The sequence below is a fragment of the Ochlerotatus camptorhynchus genome, unplaced genomic scaffold (assembly GCF_037179485.1).
Source record: "Ochlerotatus camptorhynchus isolate MF236.1 unplaced genomic scaffold, CSIRO-AGI_Acam_v1.1 ptg000262l, whole genome shotgun sequence".
Classification (NCBI taxonomy): domain Eukaryota; kingdom Metazoa; phylum Arthropoda; class Insecta; order Diptera; family Culicidae; genus Ochlerotatus; species Ochlerotatus camptorhynchus.
Window position 1 is genome coordinate 1,821,901 of NW_027040752.1, and position 18,100 is coordinate 1,840,000.

Here is an 18,100-nt window from a genome sequence, read left to right on the forward strand (position 1 = left end):
GGACAATTAAACTCAGGGAAGCTTGACTAAAAATATCCTTTCTCGATAATGCGGGTGATGCGAGAGGGGTGACCTTTATCTCGAAAGAAATGCGTCAGACGAAAGGTGAGTTTTGATACAACGGTTTAGCTTCAAACGCAAAGCGTGCTTCTTAAGGAAGAGAAGGGAAGTATATTTGCGATTGATCTTGGTAAAAATAGAGTGGGGTCACTCTATCTTAGTTGCAGGATAGTTTTTGCTAGGCTATTGTGAGCTTAGCAGATATAAAGAAGATTGATAAAGGTTCCGAAGATTCCCTGCATAAAGGTGGAGAGTAGAGGGTCCTGTTTCTCGGGTTTGGAGAAATCTCGGGATCCAGGACTTGATTTTTGTAATGCGTTTGTGTTTAAAACTAACTAAATTTTTAAAAATAATGCATTTTTGCACTATCGATGCTTGAGAAAAAGTATTAAGATTAAAAAATGGACATATTTCAGGCTTAGTAGCCAGAAGTTTCTTAAATTAATATTTTATGAAGCAATATTTTTGATTGCTTTTATCGGAGAAAGCGAGCAATGGACAATTTTGAGGAAGGTACGAATTGGATCGAGCATTCCTTTTACTAAACTCACCCGTTGATGAGGGGTGGTGTAGGGTGTTTCCCCTCGCCACCATTGGCAAAAAGAATGATCGCCGATTCGCTCATGTAGCTCTGATGTGAGGTGTTGTTACACACTAAAGTCACCATCTGACGTAAGCATCTAGTCGATATCATTTGAAATTGTTTCCTCTACTGCTCCAAATTATTAAAATTCTAAAATGTTGGAGCCGTTTATGCCCTATAGAGCAAAAATTACCGTAAACCATAAAAGTGGTCCTTGCACGAAACTGATCCTACTTTAGCTTGTTACATGTAGCCTTATCAGAATTTGTAATAAAATAAAATAAGGAATCCAATGGTCGAACGTATAAGAAAAAAGTTTTCAGTACAGGCTTAGAGAAGAAATAGGAATGCTGAACACTCTTCCCCCGAAGAACGCGAAATCGGTCTACACGAAGTCCATTTTCGTTGGTCGCGAATGATTCCGTTTACGCGAGGGAATCGCGTAAATGGAGTACACGTAGCATATGGGATTTGACCTAATAGGGACCAACATGGAACATCTCGCGATCCTGGACATATGTAAGGTTACTGTCTTGCGCAAAGTTGTTCAGTAAATCAAGACCTAATAGTTGATGGACAAAAGTTCGGAATTCTCTCAGTACGCGGCGCTAGTGTGATTGAATTTGTTATTCCCTAGTTTATGTTATATCTTGAAATCCTTGCCATGTAGAAAGTTGCTGTCCTGGGTGAAGTTGTTCAGTGGATCAAGATTTAATGGTTGGTGGACAGAAGTTCAGAATTTTCACACTACATGGCGCTAGTGTGCTTGAATTTGTGATTTCCTTGTTCCTGTGATTTCTTGAAAACCTTGCGATCTAGGAAGTTGCTGTCTTGGGCAAAGTTGTTCAGTGGACCAAGACCTTCATTTTTGAAAATAAATTAGTTGATTATTCGGCAACTTCGTCCTGCTGCTGTATATGTGAGATGTTATTCGTGGTTTATAACAAGAACCTGTCATTCTAGGTAAATATAACCTAGGAAAATAGGACTTCGAGTAACACAAAAGTCCAACATGGAAATAAGTCAAGGAGAGTCGACTTCGTCATTCAGCATTCCTTCGTAATTTTCACCCTGCTGCAATTTTTAGTTTGCGTGTAGATAGTTGTAATTTAAATAAAAATTATGTTTGGTATGGTTGTAAAAAATCCTTTTGTTGGAAATTTGTTACATTTAGTATGTGGTCTGTTATGTTGAATTTCTCGTTTGGAAAAAAATTAAATGAGAATTTGGTTTTTGATCAATTAATATTTACTTCGGTTTCTGAAAGTGTGCTTTTTACATTTGATGTACATGTTTATATAAAAAATTACAATCGATTACATCTCAGTTTCTTCCTTCCATCCCGAAAAAAGGCTTTCACATTCCGTCAGAAATTCGAAAGCCTTAGTCCGGTGCCTCGTTCGTGTCGAGAGTGACAAAGCGTTAGTTTTTGGTGTTGGTCCTTAAATTCTTGAGCGTTTGGTGCTGGCATCTCAAGGCTATTGTCCAAATCGCCAGGAGTTTCAAGATCTCCAAGTACTCCTTCAACGGTTGTTTCTTTTTCTGAAATCAGTTCATAAATCTCAGCTTGCGTCATATCATATCACCGGTCCCAGAGCTCCAATGTCTTGAGCGACGTCTGCATTGTCGTTGCTGGTTTCATTGACATTCCCGCTGATTTCAGGTGGCAAAAGAGAATTCCAGCAGTTCTTGAGCGTAGAAGGCTTTATATCACGAACGGCTTTTTCCAGGCTGTCAAAGCTATCTTTGAAAGTGAGCTTCTTCCACGATGTAATCAAATCGTCCCCTGTTTCATCCATTTGGTCCACAATCGTGCGGCAGTTATGATGGATGTAACGTAACTTAAAGTTTGCGATTATCCCTTCATCCAACGGCTGTAGTATGGAAGTCGTATTTCGAGGGAGATAAGACAGCAACTTCCTGCTATGATTTCAAGATATCACATATCGCGTAGTGAGAAAATTCCAAACTTCTGTACACCAATAATTAGGTCTTGATCTGCTGAACAACTTCGCCCAAGACAGCAACTTTCTAGATGGCAAGGATTTCAAGACATCACACAAATAAGGAAATCATAAATTCATGTACACTAGCGCCGCGTAGTGTTCTCCATTTACGCGAATTCGATTTACGCGTAACGTATTACTCGCGCTCTTTGGGGGGAGAGTGTAGGTAAAAGGCATACGATTTCCTATCCGGACTTGGATTTCCCCCCGAACAACAAGCAAACGAAAAAAGGAAGAGTGAATCAGCTTCGGCGATGGTGAGACGATAGGTAGCAGAGGGCACTAGCCACACGATCTCCTCAGAACCACCTTTGGATTTGATTCCACGATCTGAAGGGCAGCGGACGTTGGGGCTACCGAACTATTGTCACTCCACTGGATACGTTAGGGTGGGTGGAAATCACTTCATAAAATGATTATAAATCGAAAGATGTCGCTCTCCAAAGCCTTTTAACACCCGGACGTATCGATCGCACTGCACAAGCAGCAGCAAACCTTTAAACACACCCGCTTCGGACAGGCTCGTTGGAAGACGAAAGCTACATCATGCAGGAAGAGTCGAACCCGTACCTAACCTCAATTGGCCACAGGGCTTTTCTTTTGATCTTTCGATTTCGTAGCATATCGGAAGAAGACGGAGAACCACGAGTGATCGCTGGTTTGATCCTGTCGGAACATCCACCCACCGTCGCAAAAATCCACAACAGAACGATATCGAGCCGGGAGACCACGAGCGTGCCCCAGTCGGAGCGCCTGGATCGGACGGAAATCGGAACGAGCAATACTGGCGGAACAGACGTGCCAACCCCAACGACGGACACAGTCGTGACGGCCGATTCAAAGATCCACACGCTCACCACAAACACGGGAATCGTGGTGGAGTGCGCAGGCTGACTCGGTAGCCGGATGCATCACGGGGTCTCGACCGTTACGATGCAGTGGATCTTCCAGCAGGGCAGGTAGCGAAGATGGGGCCACGCACCGAGAAGTAGAAGACATGTACAGGGTTCGTGACGAATTTTTGCAGTAAATTTCAAATAGTAATTTCTCATGCTTGCGGATCATGATTTAGATATATTTGGCAGCACTGAATTGCTCATACTGTTAGGTGTAAGATGTAAACAAACAGTGTTGAGTAAACGTAAAGATGTCGAAACAAAAGAGCAATCGGTCAGCCGCTGTCGCTTTGTTGCGCGCCGGAGTAAGCGTAATAGAAATAATTCGGTGGATAAATGTGTCTGAAAGAACAGTGTATAATATAAAAAAGGCCTGGGAAAGTGATAAAACGGAGAACCTGCTCATACTGCTAATAAAACACAGAAATGGCTTGCGGAAAATATTTCGGAATTTTGGGAGAAAGAAATTTGGCCCCCAAGCAGTCCCGATATCAATCCGTTGGATTATTTTGTACGGGGCATCGTCGAACGGAATACCAATAGAACCCCTAACACCACACTTAAGTCCCTAAAAGCTAAAATAAAGGTAGTGATGACATCTATGGATTAAAACATTGTCAAACGTGCATATGGCAGTTTCCGGAAGCGTCTAGCTACAGTCGTCGAAAGGGAAGGCGATTTTTTTTTTTAATAAAATTAGTTACAACTTCCATATTTTGCGAAAGAAAATAAATCACATAACATTCATTGCTAGAATAGCTAACTGGTGTAATTTTTCTCAAATATGTCATTTACTGCAAAAATTCGTCACGCACCCTGTATGTGACTAATATTAATAAGCTAGAAAATTAATAGAGAAAAGGGACGATGGATAAGGAGAGAAAGGTGGCAGGAGTCAAGAATCAGAAGAAGGAATGTGGGGAAATGGGTGCGAATAAACCAATGTTGAAGTAATATTTGACCCTCATTTGTTTTCATGGTTCACTAGTGTTTTGTTTTATGTATCCCATGGTAGTTCTGCTCTGCCAATGCTGGAAACTTGCAACAAGCTCCGCGGTTTTTTTCAAACATTAAGAACTCTGATATACGACTGAGTTTGGGACCGTGACATAAACATGTACCAGAATAACCATGGGACCATCCTCCCGAAGGTCCGGAACATGCGTAAAAGTGGTCGATCTATGAAGCTGATCCTAGAACTATTCGGTTTTTTAGAACACACTAGGAACTGTGATGTAAGAATAAATTTGGGGTCGTGACATAAACATGGACCAGGATGGTCATGAGACCGCCCTCCAAAAAATCCGGAACACCCACAAAAGTGCACAGTCCATGGAACTGATCCTACAATATTACCTGACTCATGACGTTCATAACATTCGTCTTTCAACATTGGCTGATAGAAGGATTCTTCTGCAACGGCTGTTCATATTCGACATTCTGGACAACAATGTAGATTGTGCTAAACTTCTAGGGAAAATCCAGTTCAATGCACCGGCTAGGCAGACGCGACAAAATGACCTTCTCCGTATTCCTCAGCATCGTACAGTCTACGGTCAAAACAATCCACTGGATGTTTGCTGCCGTCGTTTCAACGAATCGCGTGAAGATTTTGATTTTAATATTTCGAAAACCATGTTTAAAAATAGGATTCGTTCTTTAACTAGACATTAATCATTCTGTCTGTGCGTTTTTATTATACGAAGACAAGTAAATTAATAAATAATTGAAATAAATAATGAATATCGTAGTATCCGGGAAGACATGAACTCGTGATAAATTAAATTTTCGTTATAAGTCAAGTACCACAATAAAGCCCCTAGATTTTTTTCGAAAACACTTGGAAATTTGATGAAAAATAAATTTGGAGACGTGTCAATATTGGACATAAACATGGACCCTGGGATTGTTTTCCGGAAAATCCAAAACATCCGTAAAAGTGTTCAATGCAAAAAACTGACCCTAGAGCTTTACGGTGTGTTTATAAATCACTTGGAACTGGCGATTTTGATTACTTTTGGACTGGTTTGGGCCGATGGTTCTCAGCATGCTATTAAATTTCACCTACAGGTATACTTTTAAAAAAAATCAAAGATTTATTGATCTTATAGGCTAAGCTTTAAGAACCTCAGGTTAGATCAATGAGCTTCGGAAGGATTTCGTGAATTTAGATGAAAATTAAAGTACTTCATGACAATTCCATTTGCTTCAAGATGATTTCAGGATCTTTACAAGAATTTCAAGAAGCTCCAGAAAACATCAGGTATGTTTAAGGATCAATTTTGGGAACATGATGGAAGTTTTGAAAATGTCTGGATTTTTTTTTTCAACTTGAGAAAAATGCAGGGGCTTTACAGATGTTCCAAGAACAATGTTCAGAAATCTGCCAAAAATTTGGGAGTCCTCTGATAGTCAGACAATTTGCGAAAATTTGAACGAAGTTGCAAGAACTTATTTTAGAAAACATTATACTAGTTCCATTAACATCAGACAAATTGCGAGAACCTTCTAGAACCTCTAAAAAAATTAAATGAAGTTTAAACTACAGGGAAGTTTTATCATTTTTTTTAGATTGGTTACGATAGCTCTAGGGCAGTTCCACAGATTTCTGGTAAATTTCAAGAACTTCTGTGAAGAAGTTAGAGCCTCAGAGCAGTACCGCTTACTTCAAGAAAATTGCAGGAGCTTTAATTGAGGTCAGTTAAGGGAGCTTAAGGGAAGTTACGTGAATTTAAGGCATTTCCACGATTATCTGGAAAATTGCAGGTACTTCAAGGAAATTCCGAGAATTTCAAGTTAATTTCAAGAACCTATTTACCATTAAATTCAGGAAAATAGCGACAACAACAACAGGTCCAAAAATTAAAGATAGTCCAGAGAACATCAGGTAAGTTTAATGAACTTAAGAAAAAAATCGAAACTTCATAGATGTTCCGAGAAATTCATGCTGAAATCCCCAAGTAACCATTGGCACGTTATTTCGCCTTTTTGGCTACAGCAGCACAACGGCTTTACCAGTGTTTTTAAGTTCTGATGAGGCCCGTTTATAGACAAAAAGGCAAAATAACGTGCCTGTGGTTAATTGGGTCGTATGGAAGCTGAGCGATCTTTCAGGCAGGCTCATTAATTTCAGAGCAATTCTTGAAACATCGCCAAGAAAAGCTCTGTGGATTGAATGGAAATACCAGCAAAGTTTGATGAACAGACTGAGGAATAATATAGAATCTGGGGAGTTCCGAGATTTTTTGTAAAATTTCGTGCACTTTGTAACAGCCATAGATCGTTGTTTTCTTGCAAACGAATCATCTTTTAAAGTGTTGACCGGCAGCTATCTTGCCAATGGTCAACCACCTATTCCAAACCTGTTCGACACAAACAAAAGTGTCATATTACGCATGACTCAGCTTAACTGAGTTCATGGGACTTTGTACCGATCGGGTGTGCACTTTGCATTACCCTCTATTTTGTCAACCAACAACTCTCACTCTCTTTCGATCTATAACTGTTGCATTAGTGTTGGTTAATTAATTATTATTGGCTCAATCGTGATTGGTGCGATCGAGGGAGTACGGATGGTACCAGGCACCTTCCATAGGTGCAATGTAATTTTGGAAAGGCAAATAAATCAATCTTGAGTTAAACAGCGAGTGGACTAGGAACATTTTAGATATTCTAAGAGCTTTAAGGATATCCCGAGAACTTCAGGAATGTTATAAAATTTTCAGAGAAATCCATAGAACTTGAGGAAAACCCGATGAACTACAAACAAGCTCCAAGAACCTCAGAAAAGCTAGGCCTGAAGATCTTCAGGGATGCTCAGAGATACCAATAAATTCTGGATAGTCCATACTTTCAGAAAAGTTAAAAGACTTGATAAGGTTAGTTTCCTCTCATAGCTCCCTTAGCTCAGTTGGCAAAGGTGCAGCTACAAAGCAAGGCTGGAGGTGGTTGGGTTCGATTCCCAGCCCGGTCTAGGATTTTTTGGGATGAAAAATTTCTCGTCTTCCCTGGACATAGAGTATGATTGTACTTGCTTGCCACACAATCCTACAAATGCAAAAATGGTACAGGCATCTAGAATACCAATTTGAGAGCATGCAATAAACTATGTGATAAGCAATAAGCTTCAAATGTGTAGAAGAAGAAGAAGAATAAGAAGAAGAAGAATAAGAAGAAGAAGAAGAAGAAACAGAAGGTTATCTTCAGCAGTGCCGGTGGTGTAGTGGTAGGCGTGATTGCCTCTCACTCCAATAGGCCTGGATTCACCCCCAGACGGCACCGTCGAGATTTTTTGAGGCAAACATCTCTGAACACGGAACAGTAAATCCGTTGGTGCCCAGTCCATGATTTGATGGGTCGATAGGTAGGGTCCTGGTGAGGGAAGAGCCTTCCTGGCGTCAGAAGCATTATGACTCAGTACAGAAAACAAGATCGACGGAAAACAAATCAAGGAAAAGTAAAAGGTTAGTTTCTATAAATTAAAGCCATCTTCATGAACTTCAGAAAATTCTCGACAAACTATAAGAAGCTCCGTGAATTTCAAGGAAGTCAAAAGAGCTCATGAGAAGCTAAGGAAACTTCAGGCATATTATGTTAACTTCACAAAAATCCAGAGATTTTCTGGAAATTTCCTCTTTTTGTCAGGGCAATATTGAAAACTTCTGGATAATTGGAAGAAGAACTTAAGGCTAACTTTGAGAATATCCGAGTTCTGATACGCTCAAGGATAACTACAGTAAAGTTCCGAGATCTTTTGAGTACTCCAGTGAACTTCAAAAAAGTTTAGAGATTTTAAAGCAGCTCCATACCTCGATCAGGTGTGATCTATTGTTCGATTGCTGTGGTGGCACGTTTAAATATGTGTGATGAGGAAGCTTTTTGTTTTCGCGACTGTGGTGAGTTTCAAAAAAGAAAAGATTCCATGATTCCGATCGATCATGTTGGATTGGCTAATTTGATGTTACTGCGTGATGAATTTAACGAATCTTCTTCGCAATGGAGTGGTTGATGGTTTGACAGACTTTTATTTGTATTATTGGAACATCAGGACAGATCTAGATCGTGCCTCCCTTAGCTCAGTCGGTAACGGCACAGCTACAAAGCAAGACCATTCTGAAGGTGGCAGGGCTCGATTCCTGGTCTGGTCTAGGAATTTTTCGGGTTGTTCAATGTTTTTTAATACAAAATCCCAATATTTCAATATCCGTATACTTTTCTTAAATGTATTTTGTATTACTTTTTATTTTATATTTTGATCTTCGGAATCAGCCAGTCCAGGATAACAAACCTAAGGTGTTTCCAAATGATTAAAGTGAGAATCATCAGTAATGTCTAAGCCTTGAGCACCTAATTCTTTATCAATTTTGCAATTTCCAAATTTTGTTCTATGACAGAATTTGTTGGAACGGTAATCATAATTTTGAGGAAATAATAATCGAAATTCACAGTAGAATCTCCTCTTTGAAACCTCTTTAAATTCTTTCAAAATCCTTGTAAATTCTCGTAGAGATTTCCTTAAAATTATCTTCAGTTTGAAATTTAGCATGTTTCTTTTTTTAGTTATATTCAGCATTACATGTTTATGAAATTATTATCGATATCTCCTGGGAATTCTCCTTAGCATTCTTTTTAATTGGTTGAATTATTGATTAACATTTAAGAGATTTTCATGGCCCTAAGTGATCATTAGGATAAGTGTCAGAATTGTTTCCATATCATAATTAAGTTTGTAGTGGAGTTAATTCACTTTGAATTCTTCTCCCGAATTCATTCAGAATGCTATCTTGAAGTCCTTCAATGTTGCACTTCTGCTCATAATCTTTATGAAAAAAAGTATCTTCTGAACTACCTTGGGATTCACCCATAGTTTTCCCAACAATTTTCCTGAAATGCTTCTCAAAATTACCTGCAACTTAATTTCACATTTCTTTGGGACTGTCCTCTGAATTCCATTAAAATTATTCCTAGAGACTCTCTAGTAGAGAGGGAGAGAAATGTAGAGGACTAAAATTCTCCCCAAAACTCATATTCATTCTGATCAAAATTCTCTAGGCATTTCTTCAAAAGTTAAGTGTTAAGTCTTAAAATCCTTCATTTTAATTTGGACTTAAATTAAAATGAAGGATTTTAAGACTTAACACTTAACTTTTGAAGAGTCACATTTTTTATCTGAGGTCTTATATTTTTAACGTAGACTACGTCTCACGGGAAGGTACAGGGGGTAAACCACAAATCTAAAATTGCGACCATCACGAATAAGTGTTAGGTTTTGAACGTTTATAACTTTGTCATTTATAAATGAATTTGAAATCCGGATACACCAATCGATAGGAAATAACTCTTTTAATCTGCCGAAATAAATACTTTTCCAATTTTCTATAAAACAACTTTTGAAATATGAACAAATAAAAATTTAGTGCAAACTTACTCAGATGTGCCTGTGTGATTACAAATATTTCTGGGTACTAAAATTTGACCCTCCCAGTGCTGAAAAATATCAATACCTACAAAATGCTGAATTTCACTAGCAACCTGATATCATTATCAGTTCATAAGTTAGAATACCAATATCATTCGCATTAATGTCAGTGCGCAAATTTAAATTGATTGAAATAAAATTATTTTCCCTTAACATTTTCCAAACACTTGATTATCTGAACGCGAGGGCGGTCCGTGACCAACCGGTGAGACATGCAACGTAGATTGAGAAGCACTGATCTGGAATCATAAATTTCCATCTCATGAAGGTAATTGAACCACTATAAGCTTCAAATCCTCGTGGCTTTTGCGTGAAATTTTACATTTATCAGTCAAGAAATTCCCAAGAAGACAGTATTATCAAATTCTAATGACGTGTGGCAAATCGCTTCTCCCGTTTCGGAGAACCATTCAAGAGCTCCATACATTTTCAATCCCCCAGTTTCCATACCGACAACCACCCAAAATTTGATTGGCACTTAAAATCTTTCCCTGAAAACCATACTTCTCCCATATAATCGCTTGAGTGTGTACTGCTAAAACGATCATCCTCCTTCTCCCTTGGTTTGGATGGGTGCCAGAGCATGCATGTGAACTGCTAAAGTATGTGCATTTCCTTCGTTACCTCTCTTCCCTCCCACGAAACAAGCTCAATTGGAACAGATGTTATTCGTTTCTAAATTGTTATGGCTCTCAGCGCAATTTGCGTGCTCCACCTCCCCCAAAGTCCACAATGTCTGCCAGTACACTAACTCAGCTGACTACACTCCGACTGGGGGGAGCTTTAGAAACGCCTAAATCCACTTCTCTTCCGAACGGGTATTAAGACATTGTGTGAAACTTCTGCAGCTCCATATACGCCGCAGCTGATGTGTTGTGTAGGGAGTTTGTCCCATCAGAAAAGCTTATCTGAATGAGGAGGGGGTGATATACAACAATGTGTATGTGTGTGACCGTCAGTATGAGAGCGCAAAACATTATAAACTCTCATTAGGGGTAGCGGTACTTGAAACATACAACTCTCTTACGACGACGACGACGACGACGACGACGACGCTAAGCTGTTCAGGACCAAAGTGCCTTCCACTCCCGGAAGGAGGCGTTCTGAAACGTACCAACTTTCTGGGAATAAAGTTGTTCTCTTCCGAGTGGCACACACGCGAGAGTGCTTAAGTGAAAATAAATTATATACCATGCTCCCACCCTACGGGAAATCGCGAGCAAAGTTCCGAAGTGAGTTACGAAGTGCACGCAGGAATTAGAGCAAAGTTTCGCTGTCGAGTACCGACGTGTGGGCAGAGAAGCACATCTATTGTAATTGATTCCAAGCGTGAGCGATTGGATTATGACGATGTTTCGGAAAATAGATTCAAATACACCCCGTTCGATTTGAAGCGTGGCACTGTAATCTAATTAATAGTCCAAATATTTCACCACCATCAGCCAAAAAAGGACCCATCATCGCCATCATCGCCGTCGTCGAGTGCTTCCACGTCCAAACCATAAATCCCTTTTCCGCGAACCGGAATCGATCAAATCCATTCCCAATATCGGTCGGTTTCAAATGAAAACGACTCATAGTCTAACAGAAAAAAAAACCATACGCATCACTCTCGTTTGCCATTTCATTGTTTCCCATTAATCAATCAAATCCATCAAAAATAATATTCGATTTTCGGCCAGGATCTGCGCTTCTGTCTGCGACATGTATACGGGGGGACGCACCGTAGGGTGCTCTGCACTGGATGTTCTCCCAGATATGAATCCGATCGAGCTGGACGATCCACCCTAGCTGCTACCAAACATAGAAATCCGATCTGAATCACGTCAGCTGGATAACGACGGCCGGCGCTCGTCGCCAAATGTATTCGCAAAGAGTGCACTCAGTACTCTTACTAAGCGCTTTCTCAGTACCATCAAAATCGGACCGAATCCTACGTGGCTACGGGGAATCCGAGCTGTGAGCTGAATTTTAATTGGATTGCTATTTGTTTACCGAAATGCTTCGGTGGCACCGAGCAGCAAGACAGAATAAGGCACTTCAAGGCACACGACGAGAAAGTGGCTAAACCTAGTTCTAATGGCAACGAAGTGGATGACAGACGATTCGTTCGCACAGTTCGCAGCTCGGAGCACATCAGAATTGATAACAAACTTGGGAGAGTTTGTTTTTCTGGAGTGTGTCTTTACTTGCGAGTATATCACTTGTTTTCCGGTGGGCTGGGGGGAGGGGTTGTATTGAGAGGGGCTATTATAGATAGACATCGGAGCGTGGATGATTGTCCTGTGATGAATGTTGATCGAGCCGGCGACAGAAGCCGCTGGATATTTTCAGTAATCAAAATGGGGAAGCACGGGGTACACAAGGGCATTCGATATAAGATTGAAAAATCTGAGCAACCGGAGCTTTACAAAACCTGCTCCGGTGTAAGTATTGAATTTTGATTTTAGAGAAAGAGCTTCATTTTCAATCTTGTGGTAGATTGTGAATCAACGCGATTCTATAAAAATCTCAGAGACAATAGTTAAAAATCTTTGTGAGATTCGACAAGAATCTCAAAGAGATTCGACAAGAATCTCACCGAGATTTGACAACAATTTCAAAGAGATTCGATAACAAACTCAATGAGATTCGATAACAATCTCAACCATATTCGAAAAGAATCTTAAGGAGACTCGATAAGATCTTCACGAAATTTGTCAAGAATCTTAACGAGATTCTACAAAAATATCAACAAGATTCGACAAGAATCTCAACGAGATTCAACAACTATCTCAACGAGATCTGTTCAAAATCTAAATGAGATCAATCCATGAAATCTCATGAAATGTTTCAAATCTCAACGAGAATAATCAAGAATCTCAACGAGATTCATCCAGAATCTCAACGACTTTCGTCCAGAATCACAACGGCAACCGTTCAGAATCTAAGCGAGATTCATTCAGAATCTCAACAAGATTCGTACAAAATGTCAATGAGATTCGTTCAAAACCCCAACGAGATTCGATCAGAATCTCAACAATATTCGTTCCAAAACTCAATGCTATCCGTTCAGAATCTCAACGAGATTCGTTCACAATCTCAACGAGATTCGTCCAGGATTTCAATAAGATTCGTCCAGGATCTCAACGAGATTCGTCCAGAATCTCAACCTGATTGGTCAAAAATCTCAACCAGTATCGTCTTAAAATTTCAACCTAATTGGTTCAGAATCTCAGTGAGATTTGCTGAGAAACTCATCGAGATTCGTCCAGAATCTCGTCAAGATTCGTTCAGAATCTCAACGAGATTCGTTCAGAATCTCAACGAGGTTCGTTCAGAATCTCAATGAGGTTCGTTCAGAATCTCAACGAGATTTGTTGAGAATCGCAATGAGATTCGTTCAGAATCTCAACAAGAATAGTCAATAATCTCAACGAAAATAGTCAAGCACCTTAACGAGATTCGTCCAGAATCTAAACGACTTGCGTCCGGAATCTCAACGATATTCGCTCAGAATCTCAACGAGATTCGTTCAGATTCTCAACGAGATTCTTCCAGAATCTCAACGAGATTCGTTCACAATCTGAACGAGATTCATCCAGAATCTAATCGAGATTCAAAAAGAATCCCATCGAGATTCTTCCAGATTACTCAACGAGTTTCGGCCAGAATCTCAACGAGATTCGTTCAGAATCTCAATGATATTCGACCAAAATCCCAACGAGATTCGTCTAGAATCTCAAAGAGATTCGTCCAGAATCTCAAAGAGATTCGTCCAGAATCTCAACGAGATTTGTCCAGAATCTCAACGAGATTCGTCCAGAATGTCAACGAGATTCGTCCAGAATGTCAACGAGATTCGTCCAGAATGTCAACGAGATTCGTCCAGAATGTCAACGAGATTCGTCCACAATGTCAACGAGATTCGTCCAGAATGTCAACGAGATTCGTCCAGAATCTCAACGAGATTCGTCCAGAATTTCAACGAGATTCGTCCAGAATCTCAACGAGATTCGTCCAGAATCTCAACGAGATTCGTCCAGAATCTCAACGAGATTCGTTCAGAATCTCAACGAGATTCGTTCAGAATCTCAACGAGATTCGTCCAGAATCTCAACGAGATTCGTCCAGAATCTCACAAGATTCGTCCAGAATCTCAAGGAGATTCGTCCAGAATCTCAACGAGATTCGTCCAGAATCTCAACGAGATTTGTCCAGAATCTCAACGAGATTCGTCCAGAATCTCAACGAGATTCGTCCAGAATCTCAACGAGATTCGTCCAGAATCTCAACGAGATTCGTCCAGATTCTCAACGAGATTCGTCCAGAATCTCACCGAGATTTGTCCAGAATCTCAACAAGATTCGTTCAGAATCTCAACAAGATTCGTCCAGAATCTCAACGAGATTCGTTCAGAATCTCAACAAGATTCGTTCAGAATCTCAACAAGATTCTTCCAGAATCTCAACGAGATTCGTCCAAAATCTCAACGAGATTCGTCCAGAATCTCAACGAGATTCGTCCAGAATGTCAACAAAATTCGTCCAGAATCTCAACGAAATTCGTCTAGAATCTCAACAAGATTCATCCAGAATATTATCGAGATTCAATAAGAATCCCATCGAGATTCGTTCTAAATCTCAATGAGTTTCTCCAGAATCTCAACGAGATTCGTCCAGAATGTCAACGAGATTCGTCCAGAATGTCAACGAGATTCGTCCAGAATCTCAACGAGATTCGTCCAGAATCTCAACGAGATTCGTCCAGAATCTCAACGAGATTCGTCCCGAATTTCAACGAGATTCGTCCAGAATCTCAACGAGATTCGTTCAGAATCTCAACGAGATTCATCCAGAATCTCAACGAGATTTGTCCAGAATCTCAACGAGATTCGTCCAGAATCTCAACGAGATTCGTCCAGAATCTCAACGAGATTCGTCCAGAATCTCAACGAGATTCGTCCAAAATCTCAACGAGATTCGTCCAGAATCTCAACGAGATTCGTCCAGAATCTCAACGAGATTCGTCCAGAATCTCAACGAGATTCGTCCAGAATCTCAACGAGATTCGTCCAGAATCTCAACGAGATTCGTCCAGAATCTCAACGAGATTCGTCCAGAATCTCAACGAGATTCGTCCCGAATTTCAACGAGATTCGTCCAGAATCTCAACGAGATTCGTCCAGAATCTCAACGAGATTCGTTCAGAATATCAACGAGATTCATCCAGAATCTCAACGAGATTCGTCCAGAATCTCAACGAGATTCGTCCAGAATCTCAACGAGATTCGTCCAGAATCTCAACGAGATTCGTCCAGAATCTCAACGAGATTCGTCCAAAATCTCAACGAGATTCGTCCAGAATCTCAACGAGATTCGTCCAGAATCTCAACGAGATTCGTCCAGAATCTCAACGAGATTCGTCCAAAATCTCAACGAGATTCGTTCAGAATCTCAACGAGATTCGTCCAGAATCGCAACGAGATTTGTCCAGAATCTCAACGAGATTCGTCCAGAATCTCAACGAGATTCGTCCAGAATCTCAACGAGATTCGTCCAGATTCTCAACGAGATTCGTCCAGAATCTCACCGAGATTTGTCCAGAATCTCAACGAGATTCGTTCAGAATCTCAACGAGATTCGTCCAGAATCTCAACGAGATTCGTCCAGAATCTCAACGAGATTCGTCCAGAATCTCAACGAGATTCGTCCAGAATCTCAACGAGATTCGTCCAGAATCTCAACGAGATTCGTTCAGAATCTCAACGAGATTCGTCTATAATCTCAATAAGATTCGTCCAGAATCTCAACGAGATTCATCCAGAATATTATCGAGATTCAATTAGAATCCCATCGAGATTCGTTCTAAATCTCAATAAGTTTCGTCCAGAATCTCAACGAGTTTCGGCCAGAATATCAACGAGATTCGTTTTAGAATCTCAACGAGATTCGTCCAGAATCTCAACGTGATTCGTCCAGAATCTCAACGAGATTCGTCCAGAATCTCAACGAGATTCGTCCAGAATCTCAACGAGATTCGTCCAGAATCTCAACGAGATTCGTTCAGAATCTCAACGAGATTCGTTCAGAATCTCAACGAGATTCGTTCAGAATCTCAACGAGATTCGTTCAGAATCTCAACGAGATTCGTCTATAATCTCAATAAGATTCTTCCAGAATCTCAACGAGATTTATCCAGAATATTATCGAGATTCAATTAGAATCCCATCGAGATTCGTTCTAAATCTCAATAAGTTTCGTCCAGAATCTCAACGAGTTTCGGCCAGAATATCAACGAGATTCGTTTTAGAATCTCAACGAGATTCGTTCAGAATCTCAATGAGATTCGACCAAAATCTCAACGATACTCGTCCAGAATCTCATCGAGATTCGTCCAGAATCATAATGAGATTCGTTCAGATTCTCGATGAGATTCTTACCAAATTTCGTTGAGAAGAAATGAGATTCGGTAAGAATCTCAACTAGATTTTATAAATTACATTAAATACCATGTAAATTTACGCCAAATCTAGCGTTTAGGACGTATTTACTACATATCGCAAAAATTTGCATGCTTTATTCAAACGGTTAAAAGCGGTTGGTACCGGCCAATGTGTTGCTGGTCGATATCTAGGGTTCCCTGGTATCCCTGGTAATATTGACTGGAACTTGTCAAATGGGGGAGGTGACTGTCAAATACGAACAATCGTCGCCTAGCTTGCATAACTGGTTCCAAACGACAAGAAGCCATAAGCAACGATGCTTTGTATATGATTGGAACCTAATTCATGAATTTGTCGTCTCTTTCGTTCTCCGGCTATTTAAATGGATGATGGAGTTTGACGTCACGCTCCTACAGCCATTTAAACAGCGGGAGAACGAAAGAGACGACACATTCACTGGGCCTAACCTATTTACATCTCATTGATCAGTGGGCCGATTTGAAAGAACATCCCACCTCTGGGACTTGTTTTCGGATCAGAGATTGACGGAAAATTAACAAGAATAAAAAAGTAGAAGACTTTTAGAAGAAGAGGAGAAAAAAAAGGAATTTTACTTGTCATGCAAACATTCATGTGTGTAAACTTGTATCTCATTTCACGCAAACCAATAACTTTCAATAAATGTTGCTTGCAAATAGACGCATATCATGGAACTTAAAGGTTATAGTAAACAATTATTCAAACGTCAATTTGTCGAAACTTTTAACAGTCCCAATCAACCAAACACCAACATCTTATTGGGACAACATTACCCTTTCTGATGGTGGTGTTAGTTTGTAAGAGAGTATTAAGTGTTTCGATAAATTGATATTTGAATTTTGTTTTACAAAACAGATACATCTCTTTGAAAAAGTAACATAACAATCAGACTGGAGGTGGCTGGGTCTAGGAATTTTTCGGGATACAAAATTTCTCGACTTCCCTGGGCATAGAGTATGATTATGCTTGCCACACAATTATACCTAATATGCCTGGTGCAGGAATCGAATGCTCTCAATTAATAAGTGTGGAAGTACATCTAGAATACTAGTTGAGGGCTGGCGTAAAGTCCCAGCAGGGCCAAAAAAAGAAAGAATATATTAAGCGAAAATAAACCATACTGTTAATCTATTGTCAAATGAGGTAACCACATGATTTTCTGAGCTGCTTAGAAAGAAATCGTACGCTATCATTTCCTCCCATCAAAACATGTATATCTTCATATCATAGCTTCTACGAAAAAAAACCCTCATCAACTCTTTGAATCTGAAGATTCTCTGCTCAACGTGCCTGCGAAATGCAGTTGGAAATATTTAAATGAAGATGCAGTATTCATGTTTCTTGAACAGGCTCCGTCTCCGCTTCCTCAGCTGCTTATGTCGTTAGCTCGCGAGCTAAATGCCGTAACATATTTCTTTCAAGTACCCGAATGCTCTTTATTTCTGTTAGAATCTTCATCTGCACCTGTCCCGAGCAGAGGAATATGCTGCAGTTGGATTACTTCCCCAACGACCATCTTCAAGTTTCGAAAAACTTAAACAAAAGTTTCAAAGCAGCTTGTAAGTGTTAATGTACAGACAACATTCGTCAAAATCGTTTAACCAAAAGTTGCAA

The 18,100-nt window shown here is 40.0% G+C and overlaps 1 protein-coding gene across 1 annotated transcript in view; it reads left to right on the top strand.

Moving 5' to 3' along the window:
• Positions 1-18,100, top strand: part of mmd (mind-meld) — a 1,436,357-nt gene that overhangs the window by 1,085,414 nt on the left and 332,843 nt on the right. The gene's annotated exons all lie outside the window — the stretch shown is intronic.